Below are 16,128 nucleotides of genomic sequence, written 5' to 3' on the forward strand. Positions count from 1 at the left end.
TCAGGCAAGGTCCCGAATCCTTTATACCAGATGCTGACACCGGGCAACTGGTGAACATTCATTTTGATCGACACAGAGGTCTGAGTGAGGGTCAGCAGGCCAGGTAGGTGAAGTCAAGGCCAGGTGGGCGGGACTAAGGTTTCTTTGCCATCACCATGGAGAGAGTCTCCCCACCGGAAGAGTGGGCAGAGCTTATGATGGGCCTGGTGACAAGACTCAGCCAATGGCAGAGATCCAGTCCACCAGGCAGATGACACAGGGTCCTCCATTGTGACCTAGGACACCTAGTGGCCACAGGATTTGAGCACACCCTGGGAAAGGCTACGCAGGCACAAGGGAGCCCCTGGTGTGGACTGCTTCACGGCATTGGCAGAGCAGGCCAGGGTCCAATTTTCCCACTTTCCTCAGGATATCAGTACGCAAGACATCCTCACTCAGCATCTCTTGCCTCTCTCTCTGTATGTGTTCATTCTCTGAAATCTCTTCCTTCTCTCCCTGAGTCACTTCACAGCTTGGAGTGCCTCATAGAGTGCCTAGAGACGAAAGAGCAAAGGGGGAAGGTGACTGATTGGGGAGCTACATCACGGGTGTACTCTGGCCAGGTGAAGCTTGTTGACATGTGGCAGCCTCTCCGGAGACTACTAATTCCGCTGACGACATTCTATGCAAATACCCGGGTGAGTGCCATGGGCAGAAAACATTGACACATACCTGCCAGAGGCCTATCCTGGGTCTGAAGAGTCCACCCCGGTCTCCAGCGACTCATCATCTCAGCACACACTTTGCTGCACGCATGGAAATCGCCTCTCTCCACGAATGCCTTCACCTGCTAGGAAACACACGATGTCACTCAGCCAAAGGAGAGCACAGGCAAAGTCAACTGAAGCCCCCATTGTCAAGATTTTGCTTCTGCTGGGCCACAGCCCCCGGTGGCACACTGCATGCGCGTCACTTCTCCAAAGACAAGGCCGAATTCTGGACAACCAGGGCCCCAGCAGTCCAGAGTCTGCAGAAGGCGGCACATGGATCGCCTCTTTGCCACATACAGGAGGGAGGCCTGTGCCCTAGACTGGCTCCGCTAGAGCTCCACGACCTCAGCTATTTTCCCTGACCTTTGGCCCGTGCCCTCATGAGTGTGTTATCTCTAGTTACACTTCTCCTCCGACCACTCTGAATCCACCACCTGCGGATACCTGAGTATGGAAATTAACATCTATCACTCGCTGCAGTGTCACAGGTCGGTCACTAGGTGTCTAGGCTCAGACTGACCTTGGCTGTCTTCTGCCCAGGCAACTAGCCTAAGCCTTCAAAGGAAATGAGGACACGTGGTCACTGGCCGACATCCTTTAACCAACACTGAGTCCCTGGTCAGCATCCTGGAGTCCTGGCAAGAAGAGCCAGGCACCTCCAGGAGCATCTGGAGGAGGAGACAGGGGCTGAACAGGCTACCACACCTACTGGTGCTGCTACACATGTGGGAGACCTGGCTGCAGAGGGTGCAGGCATGGCCTCAGGGTCAAAGGAGAAAGCACCTGAAGACGTGCTAGGACCCTTAGACTGAGAGAAGCAGGATGTCTGGACTGCAAAATATGCACTCTTCAGGGAAGAAGTTCATTCAAGCTTCTTAAACCCACCTCACCTGGAAAATCCATCCTCTTTTTAGCCTTGTGCCCCTTCCACACCCCTTCTAGTACAAAGAGAGATGCAGCCCTACGGCACCAGGGTGGAAGAAGCCCCAGGATAGCTGTCCGAAGACATGAGGTCCACTCAAAAGCTTCCCCCGCCAAGGAGAGAAGAGGACAAGACTCATCTGCAGATGAGGTCTCAGGGCCCTGAGAATGAGCATAATGTTTGTAAGGAAAGAGAAATAGGATTTCAGTGGGATATGGAAGTCTGACAAAGAGCCTCTGCAAAGATAGCTCTAAGGGAGGTGTGATTGTGAAGGTGGTCTGGTCACTGAGTTCTTTGTAGTACAAGGTACCAGACAGAAGCCAGACTCTGGGGGGAACCTGCCTGCCGGTGAGCAGTGGGCATAAAACCCTAAACCAATGAGAATCGAATCCCTTCTCAGCAGCTTCTGCACAGATCAGTGATGTTTGCTTGGTCTTTCTCTTTTCTGTGGTCTAACCTGATCTGTTCTGAGATCAGAGAGTTGGAATAGAAAAGCCTGACTGAGATGAAACGAGCAAAGAGAAGACAAGGCCTCCTAAATCTGGTGAAGACAGAACACAGATAACCAAAGGTGAGGATGGGAAGAAACAGATTGAGTTCCAAGTCCCATCCACAGTATCCCAGGGCCTGGGAATCCCTGGAAGTGCCAGAGGTGTGTACTCCCTGGGAGATGCGACCCCAAGTGTCAGAGGAAGCCCTGTGGAGCAAGGAAGGGAGGGCAGGGCCTCTAGGATGGGCACTTCCATACAGGCTGCCCATGTGAATTTCTCACAGTGACCGTGACAGATCCTGAGAGGGACAGTTTGAGGCAAAGGAAAGTAAGTTTTCTGAAGAGGGGTGAATTCCACAGTCGCCTGATAATGAAACAGAAATCCCGTCCTGCTCAGAGGTACTGAGTAGGAGGGATTGTGAATTCCCATCCTGCACAGAGGTTGGCTGGGAAGTTCGACTGTCTAAAGACAACGTGGCCAAAGTCTTCTTTATCTTTCAAAGATATATCTTTAACTTCCTGCAAATTCAATCCTGAAAAAAAGCCTAGAATATACAAGTGTGGGTTTTTCAGGAGAGCAACAAGGGGAGAAGGTGATAGTGGCATATCAGAGAAGGAGAACAATAGTCTAAGGGTCCCTGTGTTACTTAATGAATCACACACGGTGTCAAGCATTCTTCCTTACCTGTAGACATGCAAATTCAGTAGATGTTTTAGCAATAACTGAATTAATCCTCAGAATTCTTTTTGGCCATTTCGAGGCATAGAGACCAGAAGAAGTCATTAGTTACAAGAGCAAGCAATAATTCGCTGGTCTGAATTTTGTTCAATTTCTGTGTTTGCCCTTCATAGATGGATAAAAGTCTCTGAATCTGGCATTGAAGACAGTGTTTTCTCTATTGTTATGGATTGAATAGTGTCCCCCAAAATGTGTGTCAACCTGGCCAGGCCATGATTCCCAGTATTGTGTGGTTGTCCTGCATTTTGTGATCTGATGTGATTACTTATGTGTTGTAAATTCTAACCTCTGTGATGTTAATGAGGCAGGATTAGAGGCAGTTAGGTTAATGAGGGAGGACACAATCTGCAGGATTAGGGTGAGTCTTGAGTCAGTCTCTTTTGAGATACAAAGAGAAAAGTGAGCAGAAATGAGAGGGACCTCATACCACCAAGGAAGAAGTGCCTGGAGTGGAGCATGTCCTTTTGACCCAGCGTCCAGGCGCTGAGAATTTCCTAGGCCAGGGGAAGATGGATGACAAGGACTTTCCCCCAGAGCCACAAAGAGAGAAAGCTTTCTCTTAGAGCTGGCGCCCTGACTTCAAACTTCTTGCTTCTTAAACTGTGAGAGAATAAGTTTCTGTTTGTTAAAGCCGTCCACTTGTGCTATCTCTGCTATAGCCACACTAGATAACTAAAAAACACATATATAAAATAGTAAAAAAAAAATGTTTCAAATACACACACACACGTATGATGTTATTAAACTTTAAAAGGTTTTACATTCTTATAACACATTTAACAACAGAGATTTGTATACAGAAGTGATAATAAGAGCCATCCCCACATAAGTATATTGTACCTGCTCCCCCAAAGTGTCCAGTGTCCAAAGATACATATGTACCCTTTTACACACTTCTTTTTGCCGGGACACGTGTAAGTACATTCATTTGTTTGTTTTTATGGAAATTAGGTCACATTCTACCCATGTTTTTCTCTGAATCACTCTTCACTTGACAATTTTTCATGGATCCTCTAAATCAGCAGACATGGAAGAAGCACTCTTTTTGGTTCTTCTCATTTTTAACTCCCACCACTCTTCTGTCAGTTTGTTGTAGTGTGGTGGCTTGCATGTTGCTGTGATGTTGGAAGCTATGCCACCGGTATTTCAAATACCACCAGGTTCACTGATGGTAGACTGGTTTGAGTGGAGCTCTGGATTTAGACAGACTAGGAAAAAGGACCTAGTGACCTATTTCTAAAAACAACTGGCCAGTGAAATCTTACAAATAGTACTGGAACACTGTCTGATGGAATGACAGAGGATAACCCCTTAGGTTGGAAGGCACTCAAAATACAAGTGGGGAAGAGCTACCTCCTCAAAGTAGATCCCACTTTAATGACGTTTCCTGATGGGGCACAACTCATAATGAGAAGAAACTGATGCAAATATCCTTTAATAATCAGAACGTGGAATGAAGGAAGTATGAATCTAGGGAAATTGGAAGTCATCAAAAATGAAATGGAATGCATAAAGGTCAGTAATCCAAGGCATTAGTGAGCTGAAATAACTTGGTTTTGGACCTTTTAAACTAGACAATGATATGTTCTACTATGCCAGGATTGAGATACTGAAGAGAACGGCATCATATTCATCGATAAAAAGAACATTTCAAGATCTTTTCTGAAGTAGAACACTACGAACAATAGGATAATATTCACAGGCCTACCAGGAAGACCAGTTAATAAGACTATTATTCAAATTTACACACACATTATGAATGTGAAAGATGAAGAAGTTGAAGGTTTTTACCAAGTTCCGCAGTTTGAAACTGATCAAACGTGATGCATTCATCAATCAAGATGTACTGATAATTACGTAATTAGAATGCGAAGTTGAAAACAAAGCAGACAAATCAGCAGTTGGAAAATAAGGTATTGATGATAGAAATGACAATGAAGCTTACCTGATAGAATTTGGCAAGACCAATGACTTATTCATTGCACATACCTTTCGTCAGGAACATAAATGGTGACTATACTCGTGAACCATTCCAGGCAGAATAGATAGGAATCAAATTTGTGGAAGGTGATGATGGAGAAGGTCAATACCATGAGTCAGAATCAGGCCAGGGGCTGACTGCAGAACAGATGATCAGTTGCTCATATTCACGTTCAAGTAGAAGCTGAAGAAAATTAAAACAAGTCCATGAGTCAAAGTATGCCCTTGAGTATATCAAACCTGAATTTAGAGACCATCTCAAGAATAGATTTGATGCACTGCACACTAATGATCGAAGACCAGATTAGTTGTGGGATGATAACAAGGACATCATATATGAAAAAAACAAAAAGTCATTAGAAAGACAGGAAAGAAAGCAAAGACCAAAGAGGATGTCACAAGAGACTCTGAATCTTGCTCTTGAATGTACAGTACCTAAAGAGAATGGAAGGAAAAATAAAGTAAAAGAGCTCAACAGAATACCTGAAAGGGAAGCTGGAGAAGACAAAGTATGATAATAATAATGTGAACAGATCTGGAGTTAGAAAACCAAAAGGGAAGAAAACACCTGGCATTTCTCAAGCTGAAAGAACTGAAGGAAATATTCAAGCCTCTAGGTGCAATACTGAAGGAAGGATTCTATGGGCAAAATATCGAACAACACAGGAAACATCAAAAGAAGACGGAAGGAATACACAGACTCAATACACCAAAAAGAATTGGTCGACATTCAACCATTTCAGGAGGTAGCATTGGATCAAGAGCTGATGGTACTGAAGGAAGAACTCCAAGCTGCACTGAAGGCATTGGCAAAAAACACGGCTCCAGGAACTGATGGAGTACCAAATGAGATGTTTCAACACAGGGACGCAGTGCTGGAGGCACTCACTTGACTATTCCAATATATTTGGAAGACAGCTACCTGACCAAATGACTGAAAGAGATCTATATGTGTACCCATTTCAAAGAGAGGTGGTCCAACGCAATGTGGAAATTATCGAGCAATGTAATGTCATTAACATCCCACGCAAGAAAAATTTTGCTGAATATAATTTAAAAACAGTTGCAGCAGTACACAGACAGGCAACTACCAAAAATTCAAGCTGGATTCAGAGGAAGACATGGAATGTGGGATATCATTTCTGATGTCTGATGGATCTTGGCTGAAAGTAGAGTATATCAGTAAGATGTTTACCTGTTTTTGTTTCCTATACAAGGACACTCAACTGTGTGGCTCATGACAAATTATGGATAGCTTAGCAAAGAATGGGAATTCCAGAACACTTAACTGTATTCATGCGGAATATCTACGTAGACCAAGAGGCAGTCATTTGAGTAGGGCAAGGGGATACTGTGTGGTTTAAAATCAGAAAGTTATGTGTCATGGTGGTATCCTTTCACCATACTTACTCAATCTGTATGCTGAGCAAACATTCTGAGAAGCTGGTTTCGAAGAACAAGAACATGGCATCAGTTTTGGAGAAAGATTCACTAACAACCTATGATATGCAGCTGATACGACCTTGCTTGCTGAAAGTAAAGAGGACTTGAAGCAGTTACTGATGAAGAGCAACCACTACAGCCTTCAGTATGGATTACACCTCAACATAAAGAAAACAAAAATTCTCACAACTGGACCAGTAAGCAACACCATGATAAACAGAGAAAATACTGAAGTCATCAAGCATTTCATTTAACTTGAATCCATAATCAATGCCCACAGAAGCAGCAGTCAAGAATTCAAACAATGTATTGCATTGGGCAAATCTGTTGCAAAAGACCTCCTTAAAGTGTTGAGAAAGAAAGATGTCACTTTGAGGACTAAGGTGTGCCTGAGCAAAGCCATGATATTTTCTATCACCTCACATGCTTGAGCAAGTTAGACAATGAATACGGAAAACCGAAGAACTGATTCATTTAAAATATGGTGTTGGCAAAGAATACTGAATGTACCATGGACTGCCAGAAGAATAAACAAAACCATCTTGGAAGAAGTACACCAAGAATGCACCTTAGAAGCAAGGATGGCGAGACTTCGTTTCACGTGCCTTGGACATATTTTCAGGAGGGACCTGTCCCAGGAGAGGCTCATCATGCTTGGAAAAGCTGAGGGTCAGAAAAAAAGAGGAAGGCGCTCAACAACATGAACTGACACACTGGCTGCAAGAATGGGCTCAAACATAGCAATGATTGTGAGGATGGTTCAGGATCAGGCGGTGTTTCATTCTGTTTTACACAGGATCGATGGCATCTAACATCCACAACTAACATATGTATGCATATATATATGTATGTGTGTATGTGTGTGTGTGTATATATATATACCCATTGCCATCGAGTCGTTTCCAACTCATAGTGACCCTACAGGACAAAGTAGAACTGCCCCACAGAGTTCCCAAGGAGCGCCTGGTGGATTCGAACTGCTAACCTTTTGGTTAGCAGCTATAGCTATTAACCATTATGCGACTAGGGTTTCCATATATATATATATATATTCTCTTCACTAGTTTTGCATCTCTAGAGATCCCAGGCTAAGACATTTGGTACCTACTGTGGTTCTAGAGGAACCAAATCTTAAGGATGAGTTTTCTGAATTGATTCTCAAGTCTGGCTAGTCTTAAAGGCACTGATGACTGTCTCCAGTAGTAAACAGGCTATTGCTAATCCATGGTGGGAGGTGACAATAGAAATACGCAAAATACTACTACCACTGGATCAAATATTTGTGAGAGACAAGGCTCTGCCTGATTACATATTTGATACTTTTCTATAATTTTGTCAGAATAAGAATAATAAGGAAGCTGCTTGGTTAGTCCTGCTTTTGCTAGTCACACTGGTGAATGAAAGAAATGGGCTCAAAGCTGAAGCACCACATACAAGATCTGAAAGCTGCCACTTGTGCCCAGAAAGAAAACCATATTTCTTATAGTAACAAGGCTAATGCTGCCAAAAATAAACTCAGATTCTTATCATAAGAGTGACTGAATTAAAGCGCCAATTGAATATCCAGCCTCAAATGGTGTCTGAAGTTAGAGTGAGGGTACTGATTGGGAAGAAATGGGATCCTGAAACTCGGGATGAGGACATATGGGCAGACAGTCAGGAAGTGGGGGACAATGAACCTCCAATTTCTGTTGAATCACTCTTCCTAACAGAACCAGACCTCTTACTCCCATCTGAAGAGATTCTCTAACTTTGCCTGCTAAGGCACCCTTCCCAGTAAAACAATTATCCCTTCCACCTCCATCTAATGAGATTACCCTCAGCTGTGCCTGAAGTGTCTTGTTTGAATTATCTCCTGGGGTGGTATCTGGGGCATTGCCTGGGGCATCACCTTAGGCAGATGTCTTATAAGACACGGCTGAACATCCCACTGCCACTGCCCATTTTTGCTTCTAGACCTATACCTAGACTTCAGTCCCAACAAGCCCCAAAAGGTGAACTATGAAGTGTGACCCAAGAGAAAGTATGCTAAACTCCAAAAGAACTGCTTGATTTTTCTAATACATACATACATACATACAGAAACCTGGTGAATATGTGTGGGAATGGCTATTATGGGTGTGGGATAATGGTGCAAGCGACATAAAGGTGGATTAGTCTGAGTTTATTGATATAGACCCAGGAAGCATAGATTCTTCATTCAGTGTTTCAGCTTCAGAGGTTAGAAAAGGATCTCATAGTTTATTTGGTTGGTTTACTGAAGCATGGATTAAGTGGTGGCCTACAATAAATCAAGTGGAAATGGCAGATCTGCCATTGTATACTGTAGGAGAAGGTAACCAAAGGCTGAGGGAAACTGGCAGGTTAGAATGGATTTATTAGGCTGGACCCACAGATCCACACACGGAGTGCCCAGAGGGCTCTCTTTGTACCATAGCGGTGAGGTACAAATTTGGGAAGCAAGCCCCAGCATTATTGAAGACTTCTGTGGTTGCTATTTTATGTAAGTAAGAGTCCACAGTGAGAACTGCCCTAACTGAATTAAGACACCTAACTACAATGCAGTTGACTGGACCCCGTGGTGGTAGCAGCCAAGTGGTGGCACTCAATCAACAAAGACAAGGTGTGTGTGGTTACCATAACAGACAGTAGAGTCAAAGCAGTAATCAGAATAGTCTGCTCACATGGATTTATGGCAATGGCTACTTAGTCATAGTGGCCCTGGGAGTGAAAGAGCTGGGAAATGGACATCTCCTGGTACCTAGTGTCTTAGATATCTAGTGCTCCTGTAACAGAAATACCACAAATGGATGACTTTAACAAAGAAAATTATTCCCTCACAGTCCAGGAGGCTCTATAAGTCCAAATTCAGGGTGCCAATTCCAGGGGAAGACTTTTTCTCTCTGTCACTCCTAGGGGAAGGTCGTTGTCACCAATCTTCCCCTGGACAAGAAGGTTCTCAGCACAGGGACCCTAGGTCCAAAGTATGCACTGCTCCTGACACTTCTTTCTTGGTGGCACTGAGGTCCCCCTGTCTCTCTGCTCTTTTCTCTTTTATATCTCAAAAGAGACTGACTTAAAACACAACTTAATCTTGTAGATTGAGCCCTGCCTCCTTAACATAACTGCTTCAAATCTTCGCTCATTAACATCATAGAGGTAGGATTTACAATACATTGGAAAATCACACCAGCTGACAAAATGGTGGATAATCGCACAATACTGGGAAGCATGGCCTATTCAAGCTGATATATACATTTTGGGAAGACAGAGTTTAATCCGTAACACCTAGTATGCAGCTATCGACCTGTTAATGCCTTTTTCTCCATACCTGTTTGGAAGTATCACCAGAAACAGTGTGCCTTCTCTCTGACCTAAGTATATAAGGACCAAATAATATAGAGGAATCTCTGTTACATTTTCTCCATCTTACCGTTATTTGGCCTCATAGGCAGACCCAGTCACTTAATTGCACGGCAGAATGAAGAGATTAAAGCCCCAACATTCTTGCCAGTGGACCAGGAAGGTAGCTGCTCAGACATCAGAGAGCCTCAGAGAGACAGAGACCAGGCGGCTCAAGAGAGGGATACCATAAAGTTGTTTTTCATACCCCCCTCCACTCCCATAGTTGCATATGCTTTGCTCTGACCCCAAGAAGTAGATCAATCCTTTGAGAACTGCATTATGGGTTAGAACACCAACAAGGTCCCAGACTGAGTGACACTCCCATAGATTACATCCAAATATCATTGCAAAGTCTTCAAAATCTGAACTGACATCTGAGCCACAGCATCCAGAAGTTGGGAAAGAACCTGCAGCCTGAACATAACTGGGTCAAGTGATTGCTAAAACAAACAACATCAACATTTTCTGTAAGATTGAAGTAAGACATAGTCTTGGAATCATAGACAAAAACTTTAAAAAGCTACTTTAACCACGCTCAAAGAAGTAACAGGCACACCTTAGAAAAATAGAAAAATACATAGAAACCATTCACAAATGAAAATTTTAGACAGGAAAAATAGAGATAAAAAATTCACTTGATCAGCGGAATGCTGTTGACAGACAAAAGGATCAATGAGATGAAAATAGTTCAATTGAAAATATCCAATCTGAAAACAGAGGACAAATATTGAAAAGAAAATGAACAGAGCCTCAAAAAAATCCAAAAATATCTAACATTTATTTATTGGAATTCCATAAGGTGTAGAGAAAATATGTGGTGTAGAAAAAAGTATCTGAAGAAATACTGGCTGAACACTTTCCCAATTTGTTGAAAGACATAAACTTACAGATTCAAGAAGCTATGCAAACTCCAGCAAGTTAAACTCACATAATTTTACGCCCAAATGCCTCACTGTCAATTGTGGAATAACAAGGACCAAGAAAGTATCTTCAAAGAAGCTAGAGAGAAAACAACTCATCTCACACAGGAGAAACAATTGGAATGACTCCGTATTCATCATCAGAAGCCATGGAGGCCAAAAGGCTGTGAAAACAACATTTTTTCAACACTGAAAGAAAAGAAACATTAACCCAGTGTTCTATAGGCTGTTACTTCTTTCATGAGTAAAGGAAAAATATTGACATTCTCAGGTGAAGGACGCTTAAGAGAATTCATCGCCACCAGACTTGTTCTAAATGAAACACTAAGGAAGTTCTTCAGGTGGTAGACTTGGAATTTCAGGAGTTATGGAAAGCAACAAAGTCGAAAGTACCTTCTGAAGTTTGCCGATCAGCCAAAGATTAGACAGGTCTATAAAACAAACAATAACACACGTGAAGAAAGTGTTTCTTAGTTCAATTGTGTGTATGAGACCAAAAGTACAAAACCTGCCCAAAAGCACAGAAAAGAGGGCAGGACGGAACAGGAATCATGGCGGATGGAAACGGGGAACCGGAGCATAGAAGAGAATATTGACACATCATGAATATTGCCACCAATGTCACAAAACAATTGTGTATAAATGGCTGAACAAGAAAGTAATTTGCTCTGTAAAGTTTCAAATAAAGCACAATAAAAAATTTTTAAAAAGTGGTAGGTATCTGGGTAAACATATTATGCCAACCCTGCTGTCACTGCACAACATGGTGCAGGACTCCCCTCTTTGGAAAGACTTGCTAGCCTATTGGAAACACTTTGGAATATACTCTTGGTGGCAAATTAGTATTAGAGAATGGGATTATTTTGAAAATATGAGATGTCTGTACTCATGTCTGGTGAATAAACTGGATAATAAAATTTTCAGAGCGAAATGAGATGTTCTAACAGAAAAATAGGCCTGAATTCCCACGTGGGCCATGAGCCTAATCTGAAGGCCTTTCCCAGAGAGGCATTTCAGGCACTTCTAGAGCAGCAGGAGCGCTGGGGAATGCAGGTGTCAACCTCCCCCAGGGCCTTCTCTGAGGAGTAAGTACCTGCTTTAGTACTAAGCTTAGGGGTTCATAAATAGTCATTCTGCATAAGGTCTTCAGGTTCAAGTCTGTAATCCAGGTGGGATTCTGTGTGTGCTGCATCTCTGCATCAAAAGAACATGCTTCTAGAAGCAGAATGCCAGGAGAGAGGCGGTTGGGCAGTTGGGGGTGGGGGGTGCTGCGCAGACAGGGGTGCCCAAGGGAGGCACAATATAGTCATTCTGCAGCAGGTCTAGTCATTCTGCATAAGAATTAGAATGCTTCTGTCAATGCATAATAGTTTACATGCAGGACATAAACAAAGTGACTGAAGGACAAAGTCGAATAGTAAACCAAGCCACTCCCTGTCAATCCTTACCTGAGAGGGTCTTCATGAAGACTTCCGGGGATGGAGAAGGACACAGTAAATGCTGATTTATTTTACCTCTTCCTTCCTCAAGAAACAGGAACTGGTGTTAAGATGTCAGGTGTCAAGCCCCAAACTCCTCTTCTGGTCTGTATTTAAGCTGTATAATAAAACTGGGATCAGGCAATCAGCCGTGAGCAGACAGACCCAGAGTATTCCCAGTGCCCCACATCTTTGAGCTCCAGTGAGATCCTGTTCTTAGTCACTAGATTAGCAGAGGAGCTGAAAGACTGAAATTCCGTGTTTTAAGGCAACTTGGGCTTCAAACAGTCACTTATTGCTAAAGTCGTATTTCTCTGTGTTAATTTATGATCCTTAACTCAAATCCGGAGTTTGGAGCTCATTTTGATAACTCCTCATTAGTCTGCATAGACTAGAGTCTGCTCACAGTCAGTGATGACAATGGAGGAAACAAAGTCCCTAGCCCAGAGGAGGGACTGCTCCCCATATTTGGGGAAATGCCCCTGGGAAGCATCGGCGAGGTGCACTTTGGCCTCTGTGGCTTTGCCTTCTGCTCCTGGAATTGCACCCTGGGGGCCTCCATATGCAGACCCAGAGTCCGTGGGTGACCACAACTCCCCCCTTCTGGGTCATCGTCCGGACACACGTTGCGATATGCTTCCTGCCCTCCTTTCCAGCATAAGCGCTGCGATCACAAGTGGCAGAACCAGTTCTCAGGTCCAGACCCTAGACCTTGCCCTCCTTGGCCTTAGGCTTCCCCTAGTCCTGGTGGAACCTGCAAGCCTGGCGGATGCGAGGTTAGCACCCGGCTGGGTGGGCTTGGGCCTGTCTCAAAAGGCTCATGGCGCACGCGGGTTCCGCCTCCTTGGAGCCTGCAGGCTTGCGGCCGGCAGCCCGGCATCTCCTGCCTCCCTCGGGCGCCCTCTCTGAGCAGCAGCTCCCCTCCCCCTCCCCCGCCAACCACCCAACAGTCGCACTGCCTGCTTTCTGCTTCTAGAAGCGTGTTCTTTTGATGCACACATGCAGCACACACAGAAGCTCAGTTGGATTACAGACTTGAACCTGAAACGCACAACTTTAAAACTACTAGACTGGCGGGGGGCAGGGGTATTGGCAGTGAAAAAAGGAAAAAAAAAAATAAGAAAGAGAACAATTACAAAAAAAGTATTAGAAGACTATATCCTCACATTATGGACTCAAGAAGGTTGTGGATAAACAACTGCGCAGATAGCATACTGTTGTCTCTTTGCAAATAAGTCTTAAATGAGGGAATTTGGTACCGGGAAGAGTTGCAGAGCCTGACTTTGGGGAAATCTGGGATTGATGAATTGCCTTCCATGAGGCTACAAGCCCTGATAATCAATATTTGAAGATGAGATTCGAGCAACCTAGAACATGCATCAGAATTTTTTCTAAGTAAATTAGCACCAGAAGATGCCTTTAACCACTAAATAAAATGGGTCAGTAGTTCAAGATCTCCCTACAAAGAAAACGGCAGACCTAGATCGTTTCCAGTCAGGTTCCAGCAAACATGCAAGAAACAGTCATTTTAATCTTGTACATAGTCAACAGAGATTAGAAAACCATGAGATACTCCCCTAACTTGATCCTTAAGGCTAGTTTAAAAATGATAACAAATTAGAGAAGGATGGTAGAAGAAGAGTTAGAGGACAAGCACACTCAGTAACTGAGATGCAAAACCCTATGTAAGATGCCAGCAAAGGAAATCCAACAAAGGATAAACCACGTAACATGCCATGATCAAGGCGTTTTATTGTAGGCATACAAATTTGAGTGAACGTTAAAGATTTAGTAATTTCATTCACCACATGCATAGGTGAAAGAAGAGAAGACATATGCTCACCTCAAGAGATGGGGGCAAAGCAGGTTGATAAAATCCAATCACACGGAGAGATAAGGACTAGGAGCAAATATGGAACAGAAAAGGAGTTCCCGAACATGGAAAACTACAACTAGCACGATAGTTCATGGTGACGTGTGGGACATTCTCTTTAAAATTAATAAACAATAAAATAAGGGTGCTTCTATCATTACTTTTATTAAACATTGAACACTGGAAGTGTAAGCTAGTACAAAAAGAGAAAAAGTATAACTGCTATTCATAGATTATAGGACTGTCTCCATTGAAAACTGTAGAAAATACTGGAATTAATAGTAATCATAAATAAAAAATAAATTGAAATTTCAATGCATCACCATCGAGCTGACTCTGTCATAGCTCTTAGGTGAAAGCAAAGGACACTGATAGGGAAAGAGCAGGTTCGGGTGGTCTAGACCAAGGAGGGAAGAAAATTATTCTGCACTGGGCTGAACTTATAAGAACGGGTATGTGTGTTAGTTACCTAGTCCCTCCATAACAAAAAATAACACAACTGGATGGCTTTAAAGAACAGAAATTTATTTTCGCACAGTTTAGCAGGTAGTCGTTCGAATTCAGGGCATGGCTGTAGTGGGAGGTCCTTCCTTGTCTACCTCAGCTTCTAGTAGATGCCAGCAATCATTTGTGTTCCTGGCCTTCTAGAAGCATCTGTCTTCTTTGTCTGTCTTCCTTTTCACCTGTTTGTGTCTGTGTGTATTCTGCTCCTTTTATAACTAAGAAGAGTTAGGCTTAGGACCCACCCTACATTGGTATGACCTCATTCACATAATAAAAGCAGGCCCCCTCTTTCCTAACAAGGTCAGATTTACAGGTACAGGGGTTAGGATTTCCACATACATTTTGGAGGGACACAATTCAATCCCTAACAGTCGATTTACCAGATATTCTGGATTGAGAGTACTCGCATGAACAGCTCAGAGTGGTTCCAATTCTTTGCTACATTCGTTGGCTGAAACTTGTCTCAATGGTCACCCAAAGGAACGCTGGAGCAATTTATTGTGTAGGACCTGGCCAACCATTCCTAATCACATCCATTGTGTGGAAAAACACACAATCCCATCACCGAAGCCTTGAGAAATTCATGGATAAGAAAAGAATAGTGGCTGGAACAAAGAATTGTTTCATAGCCTAGATAACACGGTGTAGGTGTTAGATATTCACATGGAGATGTCAGGTAATAAAACTTCACCCCACACGGGGATGTCAAGGATAATACCAACAGCTAATGTTCATTGAGTACCTACACTGGTGCCAGGCACTCCTGTGCTTTTCCTTTCATGTTTGCTTTTCATGATGGCCATATGAGGAATGTATCATTATAATGCATAAAGAGGTCAATACAGAGAGTTAGGCTGACATTTCAATATATGAGTCTGGACCCAGGAGGAGTTTGAATGGATGGAGGTATAAACCTCAGGTCCTTAGCTACAAATAGACAGCAGTGAACTCACTGAGGCATCCTAGAGGGAGGGTGTCAATAGAGAGAGGAGCAGGCACCAAGCCCAAGGGTACTCGGGTATCTAGAAGCCTGCCAGGTGAACAGCAGCCAACAAGCCTCTCTGAAGTCCAGTGTGGTTCCTGGAGGGTTGTCTGTCCTTGCTCTCAGCTGCATTTCCCCAGTGCTCCTCCCACCTGCACTGGGTTGTCCCCTTCATGAGGACAGGGACAGTGTGTACCTTTCACCACTGTATCTGCATAACATAGACTATTTCTGGCCCATGGAATATACTGACTGAAAGAAAAATAAACAAACGATAAGTACGTAAAATCCTTCGTAGTTGATACCTTGGGATACATTAAGGGGCTTCATGAGTAAGAGGGAGAAAAACTGATCAGGGCTGCTTCTGAGACCATCTCTTAGGCGTAAAGAGTGTTAAACAATAATTAAACAAAGAGATTTAATGGCAGAGATGTATGTTAAAAAGATGTAAGTATAGGTTGAAGATTACTAGAAACATGCACATTTATTATTGCAACTATAGTCAAATCGTTAAAAAACATATACTACATGCACACAGAATATTATAAAGTAATTTAATGCCCTCATTAAAAAAAAACAAAAAAAATTTATCATGAGAAAAGACTAATGATGAACGAAAATATCAGGATATAATATCTGTGTT

General features: G+C 43.1%; 1 long non-coding RNA gene across 2 annotated transcripts in view; it reads right to left on the reverse strand.

Annotated features, from left to right (window-relative positions):
- Positions 1–540: 540 nt before the first annotated feature.
- Positions 541–16,128, reverse strand: part of LOC135229212 (uncharacterized) — a 55,173-nt gene continuing 39,585 nt past the window's right edge. The window contains exons 1-3 of one of the 2 annotated variants that reach the window (XR_010319996.1): positions 12,097–15,118; positions 4,890–5,064; positions 541–829 (exon numbers count right to left, since the gene is read on the reverse strand). This is a non-coding gene — a long non-coding RNA (uncharacterized LOC135229212). The other variant, XR_010319995.1, reaches the window with a different exon arrangement.

This window comes from Loxodonta africana, unplaced genomic scaffold, assembly GCF_030014295.1.
Source record: "Loxodonta africana isolate mLoxAfr1 unplaced genomic scaffold, mLoxAfr1.hap2 scaffold_165, whole genome shotgun sequence".
Classification (NCBI taxonomy): domain Eukaryota; kingdom Metazoa; phylum Chordata; class Mammalia; order Proboscidea; family Elephantidae; genus Loxodonta; species Loxodonta africana.